The sequence below is a fragment of the Capricornis sumatraensis genome, chromosome 14 (genome assembly GCF_032405125.1).
Source record: "Capricornis sumatraensis isolate serow.1 chromosome 14, serow.2, whole genome shotgun sequence".
Classification (NCBI taxonomy): domain Eukaryota; kingdom Metazoa; phylum Chordata; class Mammalia; order Artiodactyla; family Bovidae; genus Capricornis; species Capricornis sumatraensis.
Window position 1 is genome coordinate 66,979,826 of NC_091082.1, and position 24,158 is coordinate 67,003,983.

At 37.3% G+C, this 24,158-nt stretch overlaps 1 protein-coding gene across 2 annotated transcripts in view; it reads left to right on the forward strand.

Moving 5' to 3' along the window:
• The window catches only part of RASAL2 (RAS protein activator like 2), a 386,680-nt gene that overhangs the window by 210,389 nt on the left and 152,133 nt on the right, over nucleotides 1-24,158 (forward strand). The gene's annotated exons all lie outside the window — the stretch shown is intronic.

Consider the following 24,158-nt stretch of genomic DNA (forward strand, 5'->3'; position numbering starts at 1 on the left):
GGCCTTGCATACCTAACAGTGGATATTTAGATAATTAAAATAGTCAGGTAATCTTAAGGGAATATAAGAATGCTAAATGAAATAATGAAAGAATTTGAAACATAGGAGTTGTTTTGGCGTTTTTACATTGTAGTAGTAGCGTTCGTTTAGTGCACCTAGACATTTAGTCATAGATACTTCGTAGGTAGGTAAAACAATCATTTATTGTCTCTTGTTTTGTTAGTATGGATAATTCTGTGATTTGGTTGTAGCTTTTAAAAATCAAGATTTGTTTGTTTGTTTGTTTTTGCCTTTTTCTTCATATCTTTTCACTTTCTAAATGGAGCTTTGTCAGAATTTGAATCCTTTGGTTCCCTTTTTATCCTGTGACATTTATTGCTTTTCTAGACATTAGTCAGGTTAGCAAACAATTCTTCAAGGGGTCCTGCTTGGAAGAATCAAATTTTCCTCTGATCCTGTTTCCATTTGTCCTTCTTTAAAATGTGTTGAAACCAGTTCAGGTGTGGGCTTAAGTTATATTACAGACCTGTCTGGGTGTGACCATTTTATAGCCTGTTTGTATTTCATATATGAGTTTTGTGTGAACTGGACTAGCTCAGAGTTGCCTTCTTTCAACTCCTTTGCTGTCATTATTTGTAATGTTAGGTTGATGACTCTTTCTCACCTTCTCTAGGATTCTCTGACTATTCTGGTTTGATCCACAAAAATCAGTTGATTTTGAGGAAGTGCAATTATAGTTTGAGTGATTATTGTGATTTTATAGAAAGGGAATATATAGTACATTGTTAAATTTATGGCCAACATTCCAGGTACAGGTCCCAAAGACAAACTAAGATGAAGTGACTAAGATGTGTAGTCCAGAGCCAGCCCTCTACCTTCTGTTCTTGAAAACAGATTTGGCAGCCATCTTGATTCATGCTTGTCCATCATCATTTTTGAAGTGAATTTCCTAAATTCAGCACTGGGAGTTATCACTCATAAATTTTAGAGAGGGAAAGATTCTTTTAGAGCCTTTCTTCCTTTCATGCCAGTCTAATGTTGAATTAGATAATTATTCTTTTGTTCTATTTTTACTTCCCAGTGATTTGTCTTGAGGCAGAATTTCCTACTGTCAGATATTTAATTGAGTAATTGCTGTATCTCTCTCTCTCTCTCTCTCTCTATATATATATATATATATACACACACAGATATATGTATACATATGTATTTTTTTTTATGCCAGTCCCTAAGAATGAAAAGAGGTACAAGATAAGATCTCTGCCTTTAGAAAATTCTTTTAGGAAGATAGATTATTGATGACTGTTCACAGTGTATGCTTTTATTGTGGTAGATTGTGTGTGGTTTGGAGATGTAGTTGGAGATGACAGCATTGAGCTCTTTGGCAAGCAGATCATAAAGGTCTTATAGGTAATTGAGGGAGCTTTGGCTTTTACTCTGGGAGAGGGAAGCTGTAGACTTCAATATTGAGACTAGGGAAGCAAGAATGGAAATTTAGAAACCAATTAGTATGCTACTGCAATAATCTAGAACAGAACTGAAAGCACTTGGGCCATAATGGTAGTAGCAGAAGGGCTGAGAAGTGACCAGATTATATTTGAAGCTGTAGCCAACAAGCCAGTTTGCTCATTGGGTTGGATGTGAGAAGTGAGAAACGGAAGAGTGAAGAACTTGGGTAGAGCAGCCAGAAGAATGAAGGTGTCATTTTTTTAAGTCTGGGAGGAACAAGTTTGAAAGTGGGACTGACTAGGAGCTCAGTTTGGACATCTTAAGTCTGAGGATCTTATTAGATACACAAGTAGTAATATGTGAGTCTGGGAATTAAGGGAAGAGTGCAGACTGGAGATACAGGTCACAAGCTTTTAGCAAATAGATGGTGTCTGAAGCCGTGAGATTGAATGATATCATCAGGGAAGGGTATTTAGGTAGAAAGGAAAAGTTAAAGACTAAGCTCGGGAACATTTAGAGGTTAGGAAGATGAGGAAACATGAGTAAAGGACGGACCAGAGAAGAAGAATGAAAAGACAAGAAGTTTGTTTGCAAGTGAGTGAGTCAGGTGTGTCAGGAAGCCCTTCTGTTCTGGCAGGGTTCTTTCCTTTGCAAGCTCTCTCTTTCTTCCTCTCCAGCAGAGTAACTCCAGGGAGGACAGATCAGTTTTTGCGGATGTGAATCCCTGGCATGCATTTTGCTTTCAGGTGTGAGGCAGTCAGCTATGAAGAATTAGCCACTCATGAAAAACACGCACCTTTTATTCTACCTCAGAGAATGTGTAACAGAAGAGAGCTCTATGATTGTAAAGTAGCTGTGAAGAACTTTCGTTAGTGGCTACCAATTTACTGTACTATGGAGATTTCAAACTGGTAAAGAAACTCGAATGCAGAAAAGATGGGAAGGCCTGTGTTTCTGCCTCTCACATAGTTCAGCATGACCAAATGCACAGTTTTGAGGAATCTAAAGTACTCTTGCCTAGAAAATCCCATGGATGGAGGAGCCTGGTAGGCTGCAGTCCATGGGGTCGTGAAGAGTCAAACACGACTGAGCGACTTCACTTTCACTTTCATGCATTGGAGAAGGAAATGGCAACCCATTCCAGTGTTCTTGCCTGGAGAATCCCAAGGATGGGGGAGCCTGGTGGGCTGCCGTCTATGGGGTCGCACAGAGTCAGACACGACTGAAGTGACTTAGCATTAGCATCAATAAATGTTAAGAACTCAGAAGAAGAAAGTGTGTGTGCGGAGGCAGGTGGGGAATAGATAAGCATAGAGTGTCCTTCTCATCACTAGTTCCCAGTCTCTTGCATTCAGGGGCTTACCCTAGACACATGAAATTTATATTTACCATGGCATTTGACACAATATTTTGATGCAGCAAATTCTTTTCTCTTGAAAGTGAGATATTTAAGTACCCATTTCCAAATTTAGTAAACCAAGAAAAAAGCTACTTTCCCCTGGTGACAGTATCCAGATTTTAACTTATTCATCAGAAAAAAAGATTTTTCAAACCATGCAAAAGCACAATTTGCTGAATTTTCAAAAGCAAATCACTTCTTCAGATGGTAGAGTCTTTACATAAAAACAATACAGCAAGGTATATCAGTTGACCACATGAATTGGTAAATATTCATTTTCAATGTAAATATAACCTATATGAATTCAGCTTTTTAAAAAGGCATTGGATACCTTTTAAGAACATTATTAAATGGGAGAAAGTGAAAGCTGAACTGTAGGCAACATTTTTGTGATGCATAGATGTATAGAAGAAAATGTGTCTCTGCTGCCTGGCTGGGGATTGCACAAAGATGATTTGAGAACCTTGTCCAGTCTGGTTGTTGCACTTCTTTGACATTCCAGTAAGGTTAATGCTTTGATGCTCAAGTGGGCAGAGCAAAGTCAGAGCCTGAAATGAGCAAGAATCTTGCTTGTAGGTAACATCAGAAGTGTGATCATGAAGCTGGTTTGATTAGAAAGTGCAAACACTCATTACAGCACCTTTTCTCAGTTCTCAAAAATGAAATTGAACCGACATATTTAAAACCAAATATCTAGTAACTCAAAGCTGCAGAGATCTTCATGCCTTTGTTTTATTACATTGTGATAAAATCTTAAAAGTACCCCATGATCTTACTTACAAAATCTCTGGATTTTTTTTAAAAAACTGTGCTTGTGACATTAAATTTGTTTCATTATCATGGAGTCCTCAAAACCTGGAAATATCTGGTAAGTGTACTTAAAAATTACAATTTCACATAGGATGCCTTTGATACATGTTATCAAGCATAGGAAAAAATATTAAGTCTTTGAGAGTCAGTGTTAGTTAATGCATAGTTTTCACGTTTGTGTAAATAAAGTTGAACAGAAGATCTAAAATAACACCACCAAAAAGGAGGGAAACTAAATTGGAAAAACCTTGAGGAAAAACTAACCTTGCACTAATGTTTTCCTGTTTATTGACCCGTGTGATAAAAATTTGAGGAAATTTTGAAGAAAATGAATATTAAAAGATAGAATATACTCTCTAAGACATTAATGAAATTATTGGAAAGGATAACTCATTTAATCAAAATTATAGAGGATATTGATTATTCAGATCTTAGCTTTGACTGTTTATTAAATTAACCTGAGATCTGATTTTGTGTATAAAATGATGACGACTCTCTTTTTATTCCCAAGACATTCACTATTAGGAGTATCTAGATAACTTATGAGTCGGACATGACTGAGCGACTTCACTTTCACTTCTCACTCTCATGCACTGGAGAGGGAAATGGCAACCCACTCCAGTGTTCTTGCCTGGAGAATCCCAGGGATGCGGAGCCTGGTGGCCTGCCGTCTATGGGGTCGCACAGAGTCGGACACGACTGAACCGACTTAGCAGCAGCAGATAACTTACGAAGTATTTTAAAGATGCTAGACTCTTCTAGATATAGGATGGTAATGATAATATTGAGAAAAGGGAAAAAGAGTAATGAAGATTTAATATTGCAAGAAACATATCCTTCCATTTTTCAAATAATAGAATTTTTATTTTTTCACATTAATTTTTAAAATTTTTGCTTTATATTGGAGCATAGTTGATTACCAATGTTGTGTTAGTGTCATGTATTTAGCAAAGTGGTTCATTATACATGTATCCATTCTTTTTCAAATTCTCTTCCTATTTAGTTTATTGCAGAATATTGAGTTTAGTTCCCTGTGCTATACTGTAGGTCCTTGTGGGTTATCTATTTTAAATATAGCAGTGTGAACGTGTCAATCCCAGACTCCCAATCTACCATGCCCTTTCCCCCTGGTAACCATAAGTGTGTTCTCTAAGTCTTTGGGTCTGTTTCTCAGATCGAATTTTAAATATTGATAAATAATATCTGTGTACGGTAGCAGTCAGTATTTAAATTGGCTATTAAATTTATATGTGTAAAATTGTATGTGATTATATACCCTTTGCTGTATAAATGCTTTTTAGTTTAATGTAGTTCCATTTCTTTATTTTTGCTTTTGCTTATTTCACCTAAGGCAACAAGTCCAACAAATACTGCTAACAGCGGTGTTAAAAAGCATACTGCCCACGTTTTATTCTAGAAATTTTATGATCTTAGGTCTTACATTTAGGTTTTTAATCCATTTTTAGTTTATTTTTGCATATAGTGTGAGAAAGTAGTCCAGTTTGAATCTTGTACATGTGGCTGTTCAGTTTTCCCAACACCATTTATTGAAGAGGCTGTCTTTTCCCTATTGTATATATTTGCCTCCTTTTCTTTGGTTAATTGACCATATCAGCTTGAGTTATTTGCCTTACCTTGATCTCTTTGTCTTTTTTTATGCCAGTCCCATGCTCTTTTGATTGCTATAGCTTGTACCACTGTTTGAAATCAGGGAATGTGATACCTCTGGTTTTGTTTTTCCTTCTCAATATTGTTTTGACTATTTTAGGGTTTTTTGTGTTTTCATGCAAATTTTTGGATATTTTGTTCTATTTCTGTGAAAAATGTTATTGGTATTTTCATAGAGATTGTACTGAATCTGTAAATTGCTTTGGGTAGTATTATCGTTTTGGAAATATTAATTCTTTCCGTCTGTGAGAATTCCATTTGTTCATGTAATCTTTAATTTCTCTCAGCAATATCTTATAGTTCTCTGACTGCAAGTCTTTTAATCCTTGGTTGGATTAATTCCTAGGTATTTTATTCTTTATGATACAGTTGTAAATGGGATTGTTTTCTTAATGTCTCTTTCTGATTGTTCTTTGTTAGTGTATAGAAATGCATCAGATTTATGTTAATTTTGTAGCCTGCAGTTTTACCAAATTGACTTATTAGTTCTAATAGGTTTTTTTGGTGGCATCTTTAGGATTTTGTATGTATAGTATCATGCCATCTACTAAGTGACAGTTTTACTTCTTCCTTTCCAATTTGGATTCCTTGGTTTTCTTCTTTTCTTTTCTGCTGTACTGGGACTTTGAGTACTGTATTGAATAAAAGTGACCAGAGTGGGCATCCTTGTCTTGTTACTGATCTTAGAGGAAATTCTTTCAGCTTTTCTCAGTTTGATAAGATGTTGGCTCTGGGTTTGTCTTATATGGTCTTTATTATGTTGAAGTATGTTCCTTTTATACTCAGTTTGTTGAGAGTTTTTATCAAAATGGATGTTGAATTTTGTTGGAAGCTTTTTCTGCATCTGTTGAGATGATCATATGATTTTTATTTTCAGTTTGTTAACATGATGTATCATGTGCAGGTATTGAACCATCCTTGCTTCCCTGGGATAAAGTCCACTTCATCATGGTATATAATCCTTTTATTGTATTGTTGAATTTAGTTTGCTAATATTAGCTGAGGATTTTTTGCATGTTATATTCATCAGTGATATTGTTCTGTAATCTTTGTTATTTTATTTATTTTTTTGGGGAGGGTCATGTCTGTCTGATTTTGGTATCAGGGCAAGGGTAGCCTCATAGAATGAGTTCAGAAGCATTCCTTTGGGAATAGTTTGAGAAAGGTATTAACTCTTTAAATATTTGATAACATTCACCTGTGAAGCCCTTTGGCCATGGACATTTGTTTGTTGGGAGCTTTTTTTAAATTACTGATTCAGTTTCCTGGCAATCAGTCTGTTCATATTTTCTGTTTCTTCCTGATTCCGTTTTGGGGGATTGTATATTTCCAGGAATTTGTTCATTTCTTCCAGGTTGTCCATTTCATTGGCATATAATTGTTCATAGTAATCTCATGGTCTTTTGTATTTCTGTGCTGTCGATCATAAGCTCTTTTATTTCTGATTTTATCTATGTAGTCCTTCTCTTTTTATTCTTATTCTTTATGAGTCTAGCTAAGGGTTTATCAATTTTTATCTTTTCAAAGAACCTCTTCTTAGTTTCACTGATCTTTTCTTTCTTTGGTCTCCATGTATTTCTGTTCTAATCTTCATGACTTTCTTCTGTCTTTGGATTTAGCTTGTTCTTTATTTTTCTAGTTCTGTTATGTCTGAGGCTAGTTTGTTTATTTGGGATTTTTCTTGTTTCTTGAGGTAGGCTTGTATCAGTGTAAACTTCCCTTATGATTGCTTCTGCAGTATCCCATGGGTTTTGGATCACTGTGTTTTCATTTGTCTCCAGGTATTATTTTTTTTATTCTCCCTTTGAGTTCTTCAATGATCCATTGATTGTTTAGTAACATATTGTTTAGCCTCCATATGTTTGTAGTTTTTGCAGTTTTTTTTCCTGTAGTTGATTTCTAGTCTCACACTATCATGTTCAGAAAACATGATTTCAGTCTTCTTAAATATACTGATATTTGTTTTGTGACCTAAGGTGTGATCTATCCCAAAGAATGTTTCATGTACACTTGAGAGGGATGTGTATTCTCCTGCTTTGGGATGGACTGTTCTATGTATATTTCTTTTACATGCAAATAGGTTAATCTGCTATTTAAGGCCAATGTTTCTTTATTGATTGTCTAGATGATTTGTTCATGGAGGTAAGTGGTGTATTAAAGCCCCCTTCTATTATTGTCTTACTGACCACTTTTTCCTTTAATGTTTGCTTTGTGTATTTAGGTACTCCTGTATGGGATGTGTAGGTATTTTCAATTGTTAACTCTTCTTGTTGGAGTGATCCCTTTATCATTATGTAATGTCTTATTTGTCTCCTGTCTTTGTTTTAAGGTGTATTTCTTCTGATATGAATATTGCTATCCTGGCTTTCTTTTCATAGAATTTAGTGTTATGTTTGGATTCCTTTCCCTCATTTCGGGGTGTATGTGTTATATATTTTCAGTTTGTACTTACCATACAGTTCATGTGTAACAACCTGTTTACAAGTGATTATTTTACACTGAAGCTCTCTTAACTTTGAACATATTTTAACCACCCTACATTTAACACTCCCTACCGTGTTTAATGTTGTGACATCATACTTTACATCTTTTGTTGTGTCTATCCCTTAACTACTTATTATAGATATTCCCAGATTAGGGAAATTTTCAATTATCATTTCCTCAAATAAGTTCTCTGCCCTCCCCTCTCTGTTTCTTCTCCTTTTGGTATCATGTGAGTGTTAGTGCACTTGATGTTGCCTCAGCAGTATTTGCAAAACTACCCTTATATTTGTTTAACTCTCTGTCTTTTTCTGCTCAGCTTGAGTGGCTTCCACTTCTCTGTCTTTCACTGCACTGCATTGCTCCTCCATACCATCTAATCTACTTTCAATTCCTTCTAATATGTTTTTTATTTCAGTTATTATTGTCTTTAACTCTGTTTGGTTCTTCTTTGTATTTTCTAACTCTGTTAAACTTTTCACTCTGTTCATCCATTCTTGTCCCAAGTTCATTGAGCATGTTTATATGAGGTCATTGCCTTGAATTCTTTATTGGGTGGATTGCTCATGTCTTCTTTGCTTAGTTCTTCTTTTGGAATTTTGTCTTATTCCTGTGTTTGGAACATATTCTTCTGTATCCTTATTTTGCCTAATTCACTTCCCCTGTATTAAGTAGGTCAGTTACGTTTCCTGATTTTGGATAAGTGACCTTATATAGGAGACATTGTATGAGGCCTAGCAGTACACTCTCTCTGGTCACCCGAGGCCCCTACATGGGCTCTATGGGCCTTTCTGTTGTGTTGGGACTATGGTAGCTGGGCTGATAGATAGGACTGGCCCCTGGCCCAGAAGGCTGCCATGCTCTGCCTCATTCAGTGCCTGCAGGCCTGCTGGTACTAAAGTCATTTTTTACTTCACTCTTATGAGCTAAGTTTAGATGAGCAGCTAAATCATTTTTTAAATGGAGAAATGGGTTTTAAGTCAAGTTGTCAGACCACAGTTCTTCTAAGTTATAAAGGAATGTTTAGATTCCTGGTCTGTTCTTTTATCTTCCTCCTCACCCTCATCCTGGAATAGTAGAGATTAGTTTTGCGAAAGGTGATTCAAAGGCAGTGCTGCACGTCTGGTTGTGCAAATTATGTGTACCCCTACAAGTAGGGGTGTGTGTCATTTAATTGTCATTGTTGATTTGTCCTTATTTCGTAAAATATCCAACAGATGTCAGTGAAGTGTCTTAAGTAAAAGATTCCTTTTCTGACTCAGTTAAGTCATTTGTATAGGCTATTGTAAGGGTTGCTGCAAGTCCAGAAGAACTGGGGCCGGAGAAATGCAGGAAGTCAGTGTTTACCTGTGGATGAGCTACTTGCTGAGTTTAGAAAGCTGTATTATATGTGTTAATGTTTAAGTTAGTCTAATAAACTTTCTTTTTTATTTACAGCCCTCTAAAATGGGATGCCCAGGTGAGGGGCCACTTTCAACTTGTTCTGAGGCAATATTAACCTCAGTAAACCAGGAAATGGCAACCCACTCCAGTATTCTTGCCTGGAGAATCCCATGGACTGAGGAGCCTGGTGGGCTGCAGTCCACGGGTTCACAAAGAGTCGGACATGACTGAGTGACTTTACTTACTTACTTACTTAAACCACTCTGGTGACTGGAGAATTGGGTAGGGATGGTAACAAGTTGTGTAAACAATCAGGAATGGTTTTTGATTCAGCTTAGACTTCTGGGGAGAAAAATGGTGGATTGAACATAAGCATGCACTTGTATTCCTTTCAGAAACCTCACTACAGCTATAGTAATGAGATATTCCTTTAAAGACATAGTCCTTCAAGAATAAGGAAAATGGCAAAGAAGAAAACAACCACAAAACCCAATAATACATAATAATAAATCAAATGCTGGAAAGCAAATGGAGTGTGGTAAATGACCTACCTGACCTGAGAAAGCCAATTCTTAATCTAGCAACAAAGAAAGCCAAGAACCAATCTGATTTTTACCACAAAAACTTCAAATAGTCCAGGAATCGATGGCCTCAGGAGTGAATAGTAGTAGATCCCTCAGTCTTCTCTTCCCAAGACCACTGGACAGTTGCTCTTCCCACCCCCATCTCTACCCTAATGTAAGATTGCAGGTCAGTTCTCTGGGGGAGAAAACTCAAGGGTCTCTGGACTGGAGCATACCAGGCAAAATGGAGAGCACAGGGTACTTTACCAAATACAAGGGAATAAAATGAACACCTGCAAACTGAATGATGAGACTCCTCTACCTGTCTCCCTCACTTTGCCTTTACCCTCCAGGCAAGAGTTCAGTGTCATTGGAGAATTTACCAGCCCAAGAGCAAAGACCTAAGGACACTGACATTCCCAAGGCTAGTTGTCATTGGAGGGAAAGCCTCTAGGATGGAAGAAAAAATCCAAAACAACAACAGAAAAAGAAATTTGGAAGCAGAGATATGCAGGGAATAGAAAACTTTAAAAAACTGTGATTATTTTCAGAGAGAGAAAATATGACATACGTGAGACAACTGAATGTTAAATACAAAGCCAAAATACTGCTTTGTGCTGTGTATTAAAAAATTATAACAGAAATAAGACTCAATAATAGAAGCACTAGAAAATGAAAATGAGGAAATAGCCCAGAAAATAAAGGGGAAAAAAGATAAAATAATTAGAGCATCAGTTTAGGAAGTCAAAACAATGAGTTCCAGAAAAAGTAAAACAAAGGGAAGGAAATCACTAGCAAAATATTTTAAGCAAATTTCCCACAACTGAAGGATATGACGTTCCAGATTAAAAGGAATTACTAAGTGCCTATGACAAGGCACATTTTTGGGAAATTTCAGTTTGTCTCTGATGACAAAGAGGCCATTTTGCAAACTGCCAAAGAAAGGGAAAACATTACAAACTAAGTCAGAATGGCTTCTGACTTCTATCAGCAATATCAGAAGCTAGAAAATAATGAGGAATGCCTTCAGACTTCTGAAGGAAGATTATTTCAATACAGAATTCTATATAATACAGCTCTAAGCCACTAATAGCACATGAGAATAAAGACATTTTCAGACATGCAAGGTTAAAAAAACTACCTCCTACACACCATTTCTCCTGAAGCTAAATGGGATAAATTCTTCACCAAGAATGAGCAGGATGTGGGATATAGGATAGGAGATCCAACACATGGGAGTGACACAGGAAACCTTCAGAAGAACCCTGCAAGGAGAACCCAGGTACACAGCCTCAGAATAATGACACCCAGTATAGACTGGAGCAGTCAGAAGACTGCTGTGAGGACTTCCCCAAGAAGACCACACTGATATATCTGAGTTCACTGAAACAACAGGAAGTGAATTTGGGATTGAATTAACAATAAGGACATAGAAATCTAAGCAAATAAATAATCAGACAATAACTAAAGCAAGTTTCCATGTTTGTTCAATGCTAGTTGTAACATCCTCTTAGACCTGAGGTGATAAGCAACATAGATAAATGCTTTTTATCAGCTTCCTCCCACTTTATTATTATAAGCATTTAACTTATAAATTTTACTCTATTTTATTTTCTACACACACAAAGTCTGATTTGGCACTGGTGAGTACACACAGAATCTGAAAAGTCCAATGTGAACTGAATAGATTTTCTGGGATCTAACACTAAAAAACAACTGCCAAACAACTGTCAGACAGTTCATTCTTTACGAAAGCTGAGTTAGGGGGACGGACTCCTTCAGGAAGATAAACATGAGAAGGGGTGTGTGTGTGTGTGTGTGTGTGTGTGTGTGTGTGTGTGTGAGTTAGGGGGACGGACTCCTTCAGGAAGATAAACATGAGAAGGAGTGTGTGTGCGTGTGTGTGTGTGTGTGTGTGTGTGTGTGTTTTCCCCATGCTCAGTAGTGCCTGACTCTTTGTGACTCTTTAGTTGCTGTACGGGCATATGGGATCTAGTTCCCTAACTAGGGATTGAACCTGGGCCCCCTGCATTGGGAGGGTGTAGTCTTGGCCACTGGACCATCAGGAAAGACTCATATTACTTTATTTCTTTAAATACTTTTTACAGGATCTCTGTTGTCTATAGGATAAAATTCAAATTTGCAATGACACTAAAGGCTCTCTGTATTCTGACCAGATTTGACTCTCTCACATCATCTTTTTTTTACCCATCACAGATTCTCTAGGTTCTCTGGGCTCATACGTCTACCTCAGGTTCCCCATGCATTCTCATACTTGAGCTTCTGCTCACACTGGGCCATCAGCCTGGTTGTCTTGCTGTAGTCTCTCATTCCACTTCCCTCATCTGTGATAATCACATTTGTCCTGAGGCCCAGTTAGATACCTCCTCTTGGTAATTGTTTCCTTTATTCCACTAATCAGAATTCATAGCATTTACCTCTGATAAGCAGCTCCTCTTTTACAGCTAATACTGAATGTATGTCCTTACCCTTTTGTTGTTGGTGTGTATCTTCTTTACCAGATTGGAACTTCTTAGTTGACAAGACTGTAGCTTCACTTTGGTGTTGTCATGGCAACTGGCAGGTTTTGTGCATTGTTGCCGAATAAGTGAGTGAGTGACTGTTGAGCAGATGACTGACATGAGACACACTAGAGAAACCCTTGCTTGACTTTTTCAGGTGAGACAGTTCAAAGTAAAAGATAATCTTAGCTGTGGGAAATATTCTTTCTCTCTAGCCTCCCCCTGCAGGGAAAACCACATCCACTTCAGAGAAATATTTTTGGAATGAAATCAGAGAATTAGCATCATTACTTGGCCACAAGGACTATAAACAGTTATTGCAGTTGCCACTGTTGGTTCTAATAAGTGCAAAGTTGGTATGCGCCACTGTCCATGTTAACAAGTCATAGCACTCAGTGTGCCTGGCTGCAGATGTCAGGTCTGATCTCATGGGCTGTGCTGCTAGTTGATTGGAGGAGGGCATGGCAACCCCCTCTAGTATTCTTTTCTGGAGAATCCCATGGACAGAGGAGCCTGGCAGGCTACAGTCCATGGGGTTGCAAAGAGTTGGACACAACTGAAGTGATATAGCATTCATGCTAGTCGATATTGTAACCATAGAGGTGTTCGTGAGCATGACACCTATGCTTTTTTTTTCTAAAAGATTTTGTTAGTAGTAAATAGGTTGTATTAAATATTATCTTGCTCCTATACAGAATGGTAAGAGAAAATACATACTTTTAATAACAGAAAATATCTTTTTTAAAAAATTGTTTAATTTTTTGCTGCGCTGAATCTTGTTGACTAAAAAAAAGACATACAACTTGAGAGTTGCGAGTTAAGCTTTGTCTGGGGCACAGTGAGGACTGCAGCCCGGGAGGCAGCATAGCTCTGAGAGACTGCTCCAAAGCGGCAGTGGGGGAAACTCAATATGTAAGGTTTTGGTGAAGGGGGACTTCAGAACCATGAAGCACTCATTTTACAAAAGGCTTTTTGTTAGTCATGAGGATCTGATGTCACCGTGAAGGGGTTTAGTGCTTCTCTAGATATGAGGAGATGAAAGGATTGAGATCATAAAATCTGTTCCTAAAAACATCCAACTATCTAAAGACCTGTCTCACCAATTTCCCTGGAGCACAGAGAGCCTCACTCCACCCTGAACTCCCTTGGGGGTTGTTGAAGGTCAGCAGCCACAGCGGCACGGGGTTCAGTCTCCATAGAGGCAGATGGCGAAAGCCTTTGTTGCACAGTCGTTGGCAGTGCCCTTGGTAGGTGCCCATTTGTAGCTGACAGTCTCCATTGCTCTATACAGTCTTTGTCTAGTTGCGGTGTCAGGGCTTCTCATTGCAGGGGTTTCGCTTGTTGTGGAGTGTGGGCTCTAGGTGCACTAGCTCAGTAGCTGTGGCTCTCGGGCTTAGTTGCCCTGCACCATATGGGATCTTCCTGGACCAGGGGTCAAACCTGTGTCTTCTGCATTGGCAGGCGGATTCCTAACCACTAGACCACCAGGGAAGTCCAGACAGTTTATCCTTTATGTTGCATTTCAGCTTGATAGCACAAACGTGTATGCCATTGTTGGAGTTTCGGTTATAAGATTAATTAGTATATCAAAATCACAAGAGCAGATTTAGCAGTTACTTCATAGATAGGAAGTTTACTGTGGTAGGAAAGAAAGTGCATGTCTGTGACTGGAACTCTGTTCTCTCTGGAAGGGTTGCTTATTTAGAGGCACTCATGGGCAGTGGAAATGGCACCAGGTTTGAAGTTACTGTAACTGGCTTCAAATTCCGCCTCTTCTCATCATTAACCCTCAGCCTCAGCTTCCTTATCCAATGAGATTTTTATTATGGTTTGAAAGAAGAATGCAAGACCAACAACATAAATTTTGATTTGAGACAAACTTCAATTCTCTCTGACTCTTAAAAAACCATGGAACCAGTGAGATAATGGAGTAAGTGTTATGTTTCTCATTTTGCTTGGACAGGTTTAAATTAACCCCATAAAGAAATTTGAGGTGTGGCATCTTAGAAAACATCCTGTCTCCATATCTCATGACTTTACTCATTTGTTTTTCCATTTTCACTTGCACGGTTTGGCAAATTCCTTTATTCTAAAGTACAGCCATAATTCACCATCCTGTTATGTAACTTGAGGTAGCAAGATGGGAGTGGAGTTGTTTATAGTGCGTCTTGAGATTTAATTTTGAGACTTAATCTTGGCTTTTGACTGCTATAGGAACTTTTCCAAAATGAAAAAATATATGATTTAGATAAGTTGAGCAAAATTATCTAAACATTACTTACTTTAGTTGCGCCAGTGGTCTCTCTTTCTCTCCTCTATCCCTCATCTCTCCCTCCCTCTCAGTTTCCTCCTCTGTTCCTCCCCATTCTTTTTTTTTGGAGGGGGAGGAGCAGGGAACAGGATTGGCTCAGCTACTTAGAAAAGCTTTTTTAGTTTATATTTCAAACAGAAGGATTTGTAAATCAGATAGGTGGAACATCTAGTTGTGTTTGTGTCCAAAACAGACTGAAGCTGCCTCCAGGGATGAAACCTGTTTTGTTATGACCCTAAGGGCTTCCCGGGTGGCTCAGTGGTAGAAGAACCCATCTGCCAGTGCAGGAGACACCGGAGATGCTGGTTCCATACCTAAGTGGAGAAAATCCCCTGGAAAAGGAAATGGCAACCAACTCCAGTATTCTTGCCTGGGAAATCCCATGGACAGAGGAGCCTGGCAAGCTACAGATCAGGGGTCGCAAGGAGTCCAACACAGATTCGTGACTGAGCACACAAACGTGCATGCTCTTGGCACTCACCTGCCATCTAATTTCTGTAGTAACAGTGCTTAAGAAAGGAAGTTCCCAAGTTTCTCATAAAGCTGTTGTGTCTGTTGGATTGTTCTGGTTAACTTCTTTTCTCTGAAATGTACAGCCTATTTTCTTTTTCTTTGTCTTCAGAAATTTACAGGTTAACTGTTTTCCATTTTAATTGATAGTTAATATATATCATAACAGGAAATTCCCATCTAGTTCATTTTTTTATTTTGCTTACAAAATAATTTTGATTGTGTTTTGCATATTTTTTTCTAACTCTGCAGAGTAGAAAATAACAAGATAAACTCAAGGTAGAAAAGAATAAAAAGAAGATGAATTCTTGGGATGGGAAGGGAATAAAAGAAACTTGAAATAGGAAGAGAACTGGTAATACAGATTATTATTTTATGTCAGTTTATTTTTCAACTTAGAGGTTAATCAGTTTTTTCCTTTTTACTTTAATCACAGTAGTGCCATCAGAGTCAAAAGCATATTTAAACAAACCTTTTGTAATTAGTTTTTGAAAGTAGAAATTGTAGGAAGTATCCAGATGTATGTTAGGAACCAGATGATCTAGGAAGGGAGCCAGTGAAATAATACATTGGGAGTGACTGAAAGTAAGAGAGAGAAAAATATATTTATAAGCAGATCATCATCAGCAGTACACAAAATCAGTTAGATAAAAATAGCCTTGGAGTAGCCGCTGAAGGCTAGAAAGTTCCACAGTGGTAGATAAGCCTCCCAAAAAAGAAACCCCTTGCAGAATAGGAGTGAGGGGGAAACGTGGCCTCTTCTAATAATGTTTGACATAAGTGATATAGCATAGGGTCATTGGTAAAGATGAGCTTTCTGTAACTAGATGTGTTTCTTTGGTTAATAAATTAGAATTATACTAAAATTTTCATAAGCTTTCCTAAGACTTAGCAGTGAATTTGACTACTACTCTATTGTGTTTATGCCTAAATAATACATTCCTGTATCCTATTATTACTTGTCTTGATCAGTTCCCGCTGTGATAAGAGGATACCGTGGAATGGGTGGTTCGAAGAGCAAACAGATTTAATGTCTGCTAAGGGCTCTCTTCTGGGCTGCAGACTGTTGCTAATTCATGGTGGGAAGAAGGCATGGGAGCTCTCTGGGGTCCCTTTTGTAAGGGTACCAATTCTGTTCATGAGAACTCCCTCATAACCTGATTACCTCCTGGAGGCCCAACACATGAATTTGGGGGACACCAAAATTCAGTCCATTGCAGTACTGTTGTCACACCGTCATGCAGACCTCGTCAGGGTCTTACTGAAGGACCAGGTTGTTTTAGTAATAATGTCTGGGTAAACAGAATAATCTCATTCTAACCAACATTTCTTCTCTGTTTGGAATGAAACTAAAAAATTACCAAACTCTTTTTAAAATTCTAATATTTTTGTATATCCAAGTTTAGTTGCTTTCATTGAGGACCTCTTAATAGCTTTTGTAAAAGCACAGTATATTCTAGTGTCCATTTATATTTGAAGGTGGATTCTTGAGGCTAAAAAGTGTTTTTAAATTAGAAACTGGATATAAGAAAACTTAAAATGCCATGGAGACTGTAATTAATAGCCTCATGATCTGTTGTTCAATCTGAAGGCATAAAGGGCAGGAAGACAGTGGGGTGAGTAGGAATGAGGTGTGGGGTACAGAATCTAGAGAGCGGTATGAGTGGGGAAGGGGGCAGAAGATCGTTATTCGTATGAGACAACCAGGGGAAAATGGCACTATTTAAGGGTCGTTTTGTCAAGATCTTACAGAAAAATTGTCAGAATTGTAAATAGGTTATGAGTTTCCACGTTAAATGAGTCTACAAAGTGCTCAGCATAGTGAATGAATAAACACCTATTTCAAAGCACATCTTTGGGAAATTTCAAAGCATCTTTGATAAGGAAGACCTTCTAAGAGTTTTCAAGAATTGAAAACAGAAATAAAAATATGCTATATGACATTCGAATAAGAGTGGCATCGAGTTCTTGACAGCAATGTTAGAGGCTAAGACCACAGAGTAGTGCTGTTAAAGTTCCAATTGAACATGACTTCTAAACTGAAATTATATTTCAAGCTAAATGATCTGTCAAGTAACAGAAGGGGAATATTGAAAAGGACAAGAAGAAGACAGAGGAAATCCCCAAAATATTGGTGAAAGGAAGTCCCGGGATGGTAGCTGGATAGCTGAGAGAGTGTCCAGTCCAAATTGGAATAAGGGGATGGAAGGGTTTTAGGCACTTCTCAATTTAATCTCAACTTTTCTAGATAATATTCTTACAGCACTGGGTTTTATTTAGAAATGTTGAGATAAATGCCATAAGAAGAGGCTAAAAATTAAAAGAATGCCCTTGGTGGGCTGCTGTTTTTTCTTTATTAGCTTATTTGATCTTAAGTATAGTTGTTATTTTTCCCACAATGTGCATCTATTAATAAAGTAATATGTAATTTAAGGCAACAACTTTCTCTGAATGTGTAAAATCAGCATGATAGTTACTACTTTATAGGGTTCTGTAAAAAAGGATATTAAAATTAAGTTCCCCAGCAGAATGTTGGCACATACTGGGTGCTCATTGAATGTTTGTTTCTTTTTTTCAGTCAGTTTTGCTATATTTTCTATGAGCGAAAAAAAAAAAAAAACCTTTAAGTTCCAAACAAGTCAATGTATGAACCCATTTAAAAGCCAACTAGTTTTTAAGTAGAGCACTGAAATTTCGGACTTTAAGAATAAATTATGTATTATTTAATAGATCATGACAAGCAGTCTAGATTCCAGATTTTTCATGAAAGCAACTCCTTTCATTAAAAAATTGTCACAGATAGTAAAAATGTAATCAGAAATGAAGTACACACCCCAAAATTAATTTGACAAAATTTAACACTCTTTCTTTCAACCACTCTGGATATACTTCACGCTAATAATAGTAAAGGAAAAATCTATCTCCAGTAATATTTAGATCAGTGTTTATTATACATTGATGTATTTTGGTTGATGATATTGTTGACTAAATTGCCTTATCAGAGTCATTTGTGGCAGAAAAAACATAAATGTTGTTGGCTGCTAAAGTGAAGGCACGGATGGGAATCCGCCTGCCAATGTGGGGGACGTAGGTTCAGTCCCTGGTCGGGGAAGATTTCACATGCCACAGAGCATTTAAGCCCCGTGTGCCTCAGCACTGACGTCTGCGAGCCTAGAGCCATGCTCTGCAACAAGAGAGGCCGCTGCAGTGAGGAGCCAGTGCGCCACCGCTGGGAGCAGCCCCCACTCTCCGCCCCTAGAGAAAGCCCACGCACAGCAACAGAGACCCAGCACAGCTAGTTTCAGTTCCGCTTTATTACAGCATTATGGTCAGGCGACTAGTAAGCCCCGCACAGTCTTTCCTTAAAATTGTTTCACTGGGTAAGGCCAGAAGATTGAGCTAATACTGGCCTGGAATATGAGGAAGGTAGAGTGATGTGTTACTTTGTTTTACTGTTGCTGCTTGAAATATGTACCCGAGATTCTTTAGGCTACTATCCTACATGCCCACTGAGAAGTTATTTCACAGAGCATTTCGTTTGTACCCCTCCTTGGGTAATTTATAATGTCAGCATTTTCATATCAAAGCACCTACAATTACAGTAGAGGGTCTATTGTGTCTTATTTCAGATATTCTTGGTAAGAATAATATTCTTTTGACAAAGTTACAGACTTTATCGGGCTTCCATGGTGGCTGAGAGGGTGAAGTGTCTGCCTACAATGCAGGAGACCCAGGTTTGATCCCTGGGTCAGGAAGATCCCCTGGAGAAGGAAATGGCACCCCACTCCAGTACTCTTGCCTGGAAAATCCCATGGATGGAGGAGCATGGTAGGCTACCATCCATGGGGTCACAAAGAGTCGGACACAACTGAGCGACTTCACTTTCCTTTCCTTTCACAGGTTTTATCACATGATGGCAGTTGCAGGGGATGTATGCTAGATCATGTTATAAATGCATTAAAAGTGTTCTCTGATAAAACAATTAAGCATAAAAATGGAAGGAAAGCGTAAATGGAAGGAAAAGAAAACAATTTAGACAGTCTGTGGCAATGATAGCTTGTAAATGATAGCTGGTAAATAAAGAAATCCATACAGATAGTTATCACAAAGCTTTTTGAAGGAAAGATGCCATGTCAAATCAGGGATGAATGATATTAATTGTTCTCACATAACCCCCCTCTCCCTGCCTTTTACAGCCTCCCTCACCCAAACACACAAAATACTATTTTTATTTTGTTTTAACAAACTCTTATATAGTGGTTTGTGCCAGGGATTATTCTAAGCACTTGGCAAATAAATATTTACTTACTCAACTCTGTTAGCTAGGTACTATTATTATCCTTGTTTGTTTGCTTTTTAAATATTTAATGAAACCAAGATGGTGCTTTTCCAGGGCCTCTGTAAGTAGCGAATGGCACTGCTGGTATTGGAACCTGGTAATCTGGCCCTAGAGTTAGTCCTGTGAACGTCTGTGCTCTTTCTGCTGCTTGCCTTGGAGTGATGAACAAAAGAGAAAGAGTTCTCTACTGCGGGTCCTATGATGCCGTCAATGGTTATTTCCTTATACCATTAAAAAAATATATATATTAGCAGAGTTGTCTGTTTTACTGTCACTTAGTGGAAAATAATGTGCAGTCATTTATTCAAAAATATAAAAACAGAATATGGAGGTTTTTGTTGCTGTTGGCAGTTTTGGGAATAGCTGTGATGAATGAAATTCTGTTTACTAAAGATGCAACTTCACGCATCATTTAGAGAACTTCTTTACCAAGAACATGTTCGGCACTTAATAACACTCAATAAATATTGAGTCTAATTAAACAGTGAACAAGGATGCAGTATATATTTACAGCATTTTCCAATTCATCATATTCTTTTTAATTTCACGTTTGCATGGGTACGTTGTAGAATTTAAAATATGTATCATAAATGTCTTAGGAAGCTTTGAATGTTTTATATGTTGTTGAATGATCATTTAAATCATGCAACAGCTGATAGTACAGAGTAAAGCATGATCCATAATAATTATATGTTACAAACTCATTTTGTCCTAAAACTTCTCTAAGGACAAAATTATATCCTTAATTAAAGTCAGTGTGTGGCCTTTCTCTTGCCAATGTGATAGAAACCACTGTATTTATTTCCTAACATGAGGGGGAAAGGAATATTTCCAGTTCTCATACACAGACATCCCTGTTGTTACTTCTCTGGATGGCCTCCTGATAGATCTAATAATAGGAATGTGAGTCTGTCCTTAGTCACCAGCGACTATTTCCTTAGCAAATTCATTAACCTCTCTCTTATCTCTCAATTTGTAACCCCAGTAAATTACCAGTTAAGTGTTAGACTTCCCTGAAATACAGCTCTTTTTCACTCATCTCTGTTTTCTATCAATATGACATTTAAAGACCAGTATGCTAAACAGGTTATTTAGATTTAAATTCATTCAAAAACCTAAGCCATCTGTGCTCTGATTTTATTACATCCTAGGGCAGATTTATCTATTGATAGTAACCACTGTTGAAGATAGGTTAAAGAATATAGTTCAAGCATACAATCGTAATTCTTGAATATGTTAAAAATTATTTTTTCATTTTTTAATGGGATATATCACTACTGTCATCGAAACAAATCTCTCAGAGATTATTTTCAAGTTTTTCAGTGGTTTTTTAGCTTCAGCAATAGTAAATTTATATGCCATGTTTTATTGCTAAGAGAAAATATGTTATCCATTGTGATGGATAGAAAAAATTATTATTAAAGCAGATGGTAAATCCTTGAATGTAGTGTTTTTGTTGCTGAGCTACATGGTATTTTTGTTTGTTTGTTTATTGTTTTTTGGTAGGATTGCTGGTTTAAAATTGACTGTGTGCCTTGTCTCATAATTCTGTGCCTTTTCTATCATAGTGTTTACCTTTTCTGGAAGACTAACTTATTTCTTATTATGTAGAACTTTATTTGATAATTATAAATTGTTTTAACTGTATGGACAGATATTTAGAAGAAAGTTTTAACTTCTTGAAGTTATTTTTTATATTTACTGATATTTTCTAAACCAAAAAATGATTATTCATGGAGTTAATTTCATGTCCACAGTGTTTTACATTTTGCCAGATCATTCATCTCAGCTTTTAAAAAAAGATAAAAAATCTCATATTATCACTTAGGAACTTTCAAATATAACCCTTCTCAAAAAATAGGGGGAACATATATGTATTTCAAAATGTAATATTTGAAATGAAAATGTAAAAAGACTAACATCATAAAATGGGATAGAGTTGCCCTCTTGGAGCCTAGAATAAAATTGAAAAAGGGTCTAATTTTTAATACTGTCACTATCCTAATGGTTCAGAAGTACTGAATAGAAGTACCACTGATTAATTTTCCCCTTGCTTAAGGATTTAAGTTTTCTTTGGGGAATGGATTTTCTATTAAAAAATAATCTGAACCATCTTTTAATAAATCGAATCTATTTGACATAATATCATATAAATTTAAGGTGTACAATGTGTTACTTTGATAACATTTATGTATTGTAACATGATAGCCATTGTAGCACTATTTATCACGTTATGTAATTGTGATACAATTTTGTTGCCTGTATTTATTATATGTGCATTAGATCACTGTGGCCTGTTTAAACACTATCCTTTGCAAGTTTGTACCCTTAAATATCAGTTTTATCCCCTCAAACCCATCCCCTGGTAACCACCATTATTATCTGATTGTTTGAGTTTGACACTTTATATTTCACACATAAAGTTTATGTCATACAGTATTGGTCTCTCTCTGTCTGACTTACCTCACTTATCAAACTGTGTTCAGGATCCTTGCATGTTGTCAGAAATGTCAGGCTATCCTTCTTTCTTACTGCTGAATAAGAATTCATATATATGGTATATAAACCATATCATATTTCTCCATTCATCTGTTGATGGGCATTTAGGTTGTTTCTGTATCTTGAATATTGTGAATAAAGCTGCAATAAGTGTGGGAGTGTATATATTTCTTAAAAACACTGTTTTCATTTCCTTTGGGTATGTACTCAGTAGTGGAGTTACTGGACTGTATGGTAGACCTACTTTTAACTTTTTGAGAAACCGCCATATTGTTTTCCATGCTGTTGAACCAATTTGTATTCCCATCAGTAGTGTATGAGGGTTCCTTTCTGTGTGTGTGGCATCCTTACCAGAACCTGTTGTCCCTTGTCTTTTAGATGATGACCATTTGGACAGGTGTGAGGTGATAGTGCTTCATTGTCGTTTTGATCTGCATTTCCCTGCTGATGTGATATTGTGCATCTTTTCATGCATCTGTTGTCCATTTTGATGTCCTCTTTGCTTCACAATTTACCTCTTGGAGTTCTACTAGACTTTAGCTTGCTTCAGATAGATATAAGAGAATAATGGAAGTAATAAAGTCCACTTACCCTGCATGGTGCAGTAGTATTTGGATTTTATAGTACATGCATACGTTATTGTGTCAGTGATATGCAAAAGATGACTGTATCATATTTTTTGCTTTTCATAAGTAGGTTTATCGAAACAGTCGCCCACACTTACAAATATTCTTTAACATTAAGGCAAAAGCAAATGCCTAATGACATACTTTTACTGAAACCAAATGTTATCTGCATTAAATGGGGAAAGTGGACTAAATTCTTCAGTTGTGACAGTAGATGAACTTAACAGGAAATCAACAAGCTGAGCAGATAGTTGAATTTTCAAAGGCACTGAAGAAAATGAGTTTTTGATGGCTTTATTAGAGTTCAGTTTAAGCTCTTAAATGAGGAGAGCCAATGTCATAGGCATATCCTTGGCTCCGTGAACACATTGAGATCTCCATTAATATCCAGCCCTGCCCCAGAAAGCTTTTAGTTGCTTTCTGATGTTTATTAATGAATTTTTTTCATAGAAATAGAAATGTTGCTTTTGTTTCCATAGTATATTGTTTACTCTTACACTGAAAGTAGAAAAAGATTTGCTTGGAGTTTTCCACATAGGTGTTTTTTTTTCCTTTCAAATATGGCACTATTCCTATAAGAGCCTGACTATTGAGAAGGGTGACTGATGTGTGAGTTTTGCCTGCTCTGTGTAATGCTTTCTCCTGGCCAGTGGCCGTTTCAGGTAAGCAGATGCAGTCTACTAAATCGTCTTTGCTGGAGAAGCAAGGCAGTGCTCTAATGCCTCGCCAGGAGTTGTGGAAACATCGTGGAGCCATCAGAATGGTCGCTTGTTTGGCATGTGCCTTCTCTAAACACTCGTGAGTCTCTGCTAACCATCCGACGAACAGGTCCTCGCTCCCTATAATGCCTTTTTTTAATCAAAAGATAAGTTTGCCTTGTGGTCCCATCATATACAAATAAAATGAAAAAAAAATTAGAATTTCAGTGGTATTTTTGAATAAGTGGGTGACTGTGATATTTGTCATTCCAGTTATAAACAATGATTTCCTTTTCTAATATGAACTCCAAAAAGAATGCAGTGGGAAGGCCACAGCATCAGAATGTTAGTCTGGTTTTTGAGGAGACATTAAAAGAAACTGTGTTTGTGGTTAGAGGAAGCTGTGTTTCTGATCATCTATCTGTTCAGAAGAGGGAGTGTGTGTGTGGAGTGATGTACACCTTAGCATGTGTGTACAGTGATGTACACCTCAGTTTGACTGCTGTTGGTATGTGTATCTGCTTGGAAGAGGAGACAACATATAGTAACAGGATTTTTTGTTTGCTCATTTTTAAATTTGTTAATAAGAAAATGGATGTGCAAGTAACTTCATTATATTCAACTAGCTTAATTTTTGTGCCCTTTAATTTTCAGAAAATCATGCACCTATGGTTTTAGAGTTTCTTAATGGCTGTCATGGGGCTTCCCAGGTGGCTGCCTTTACCAGCTTCTTTACCACATGGGTTTGATCACTGAGTCAGGAAGATTCCCCTGGAGAAGGAAATGGCAACCCACGCCAGTATTCTTGCTTGGAACATCCCATTGACAGAGGAGCCTGGTGGGCTACAGTCCTTGGGGTTGCAAAGAGTCGGACACAACTTAGCAATTAAACAGCCACAA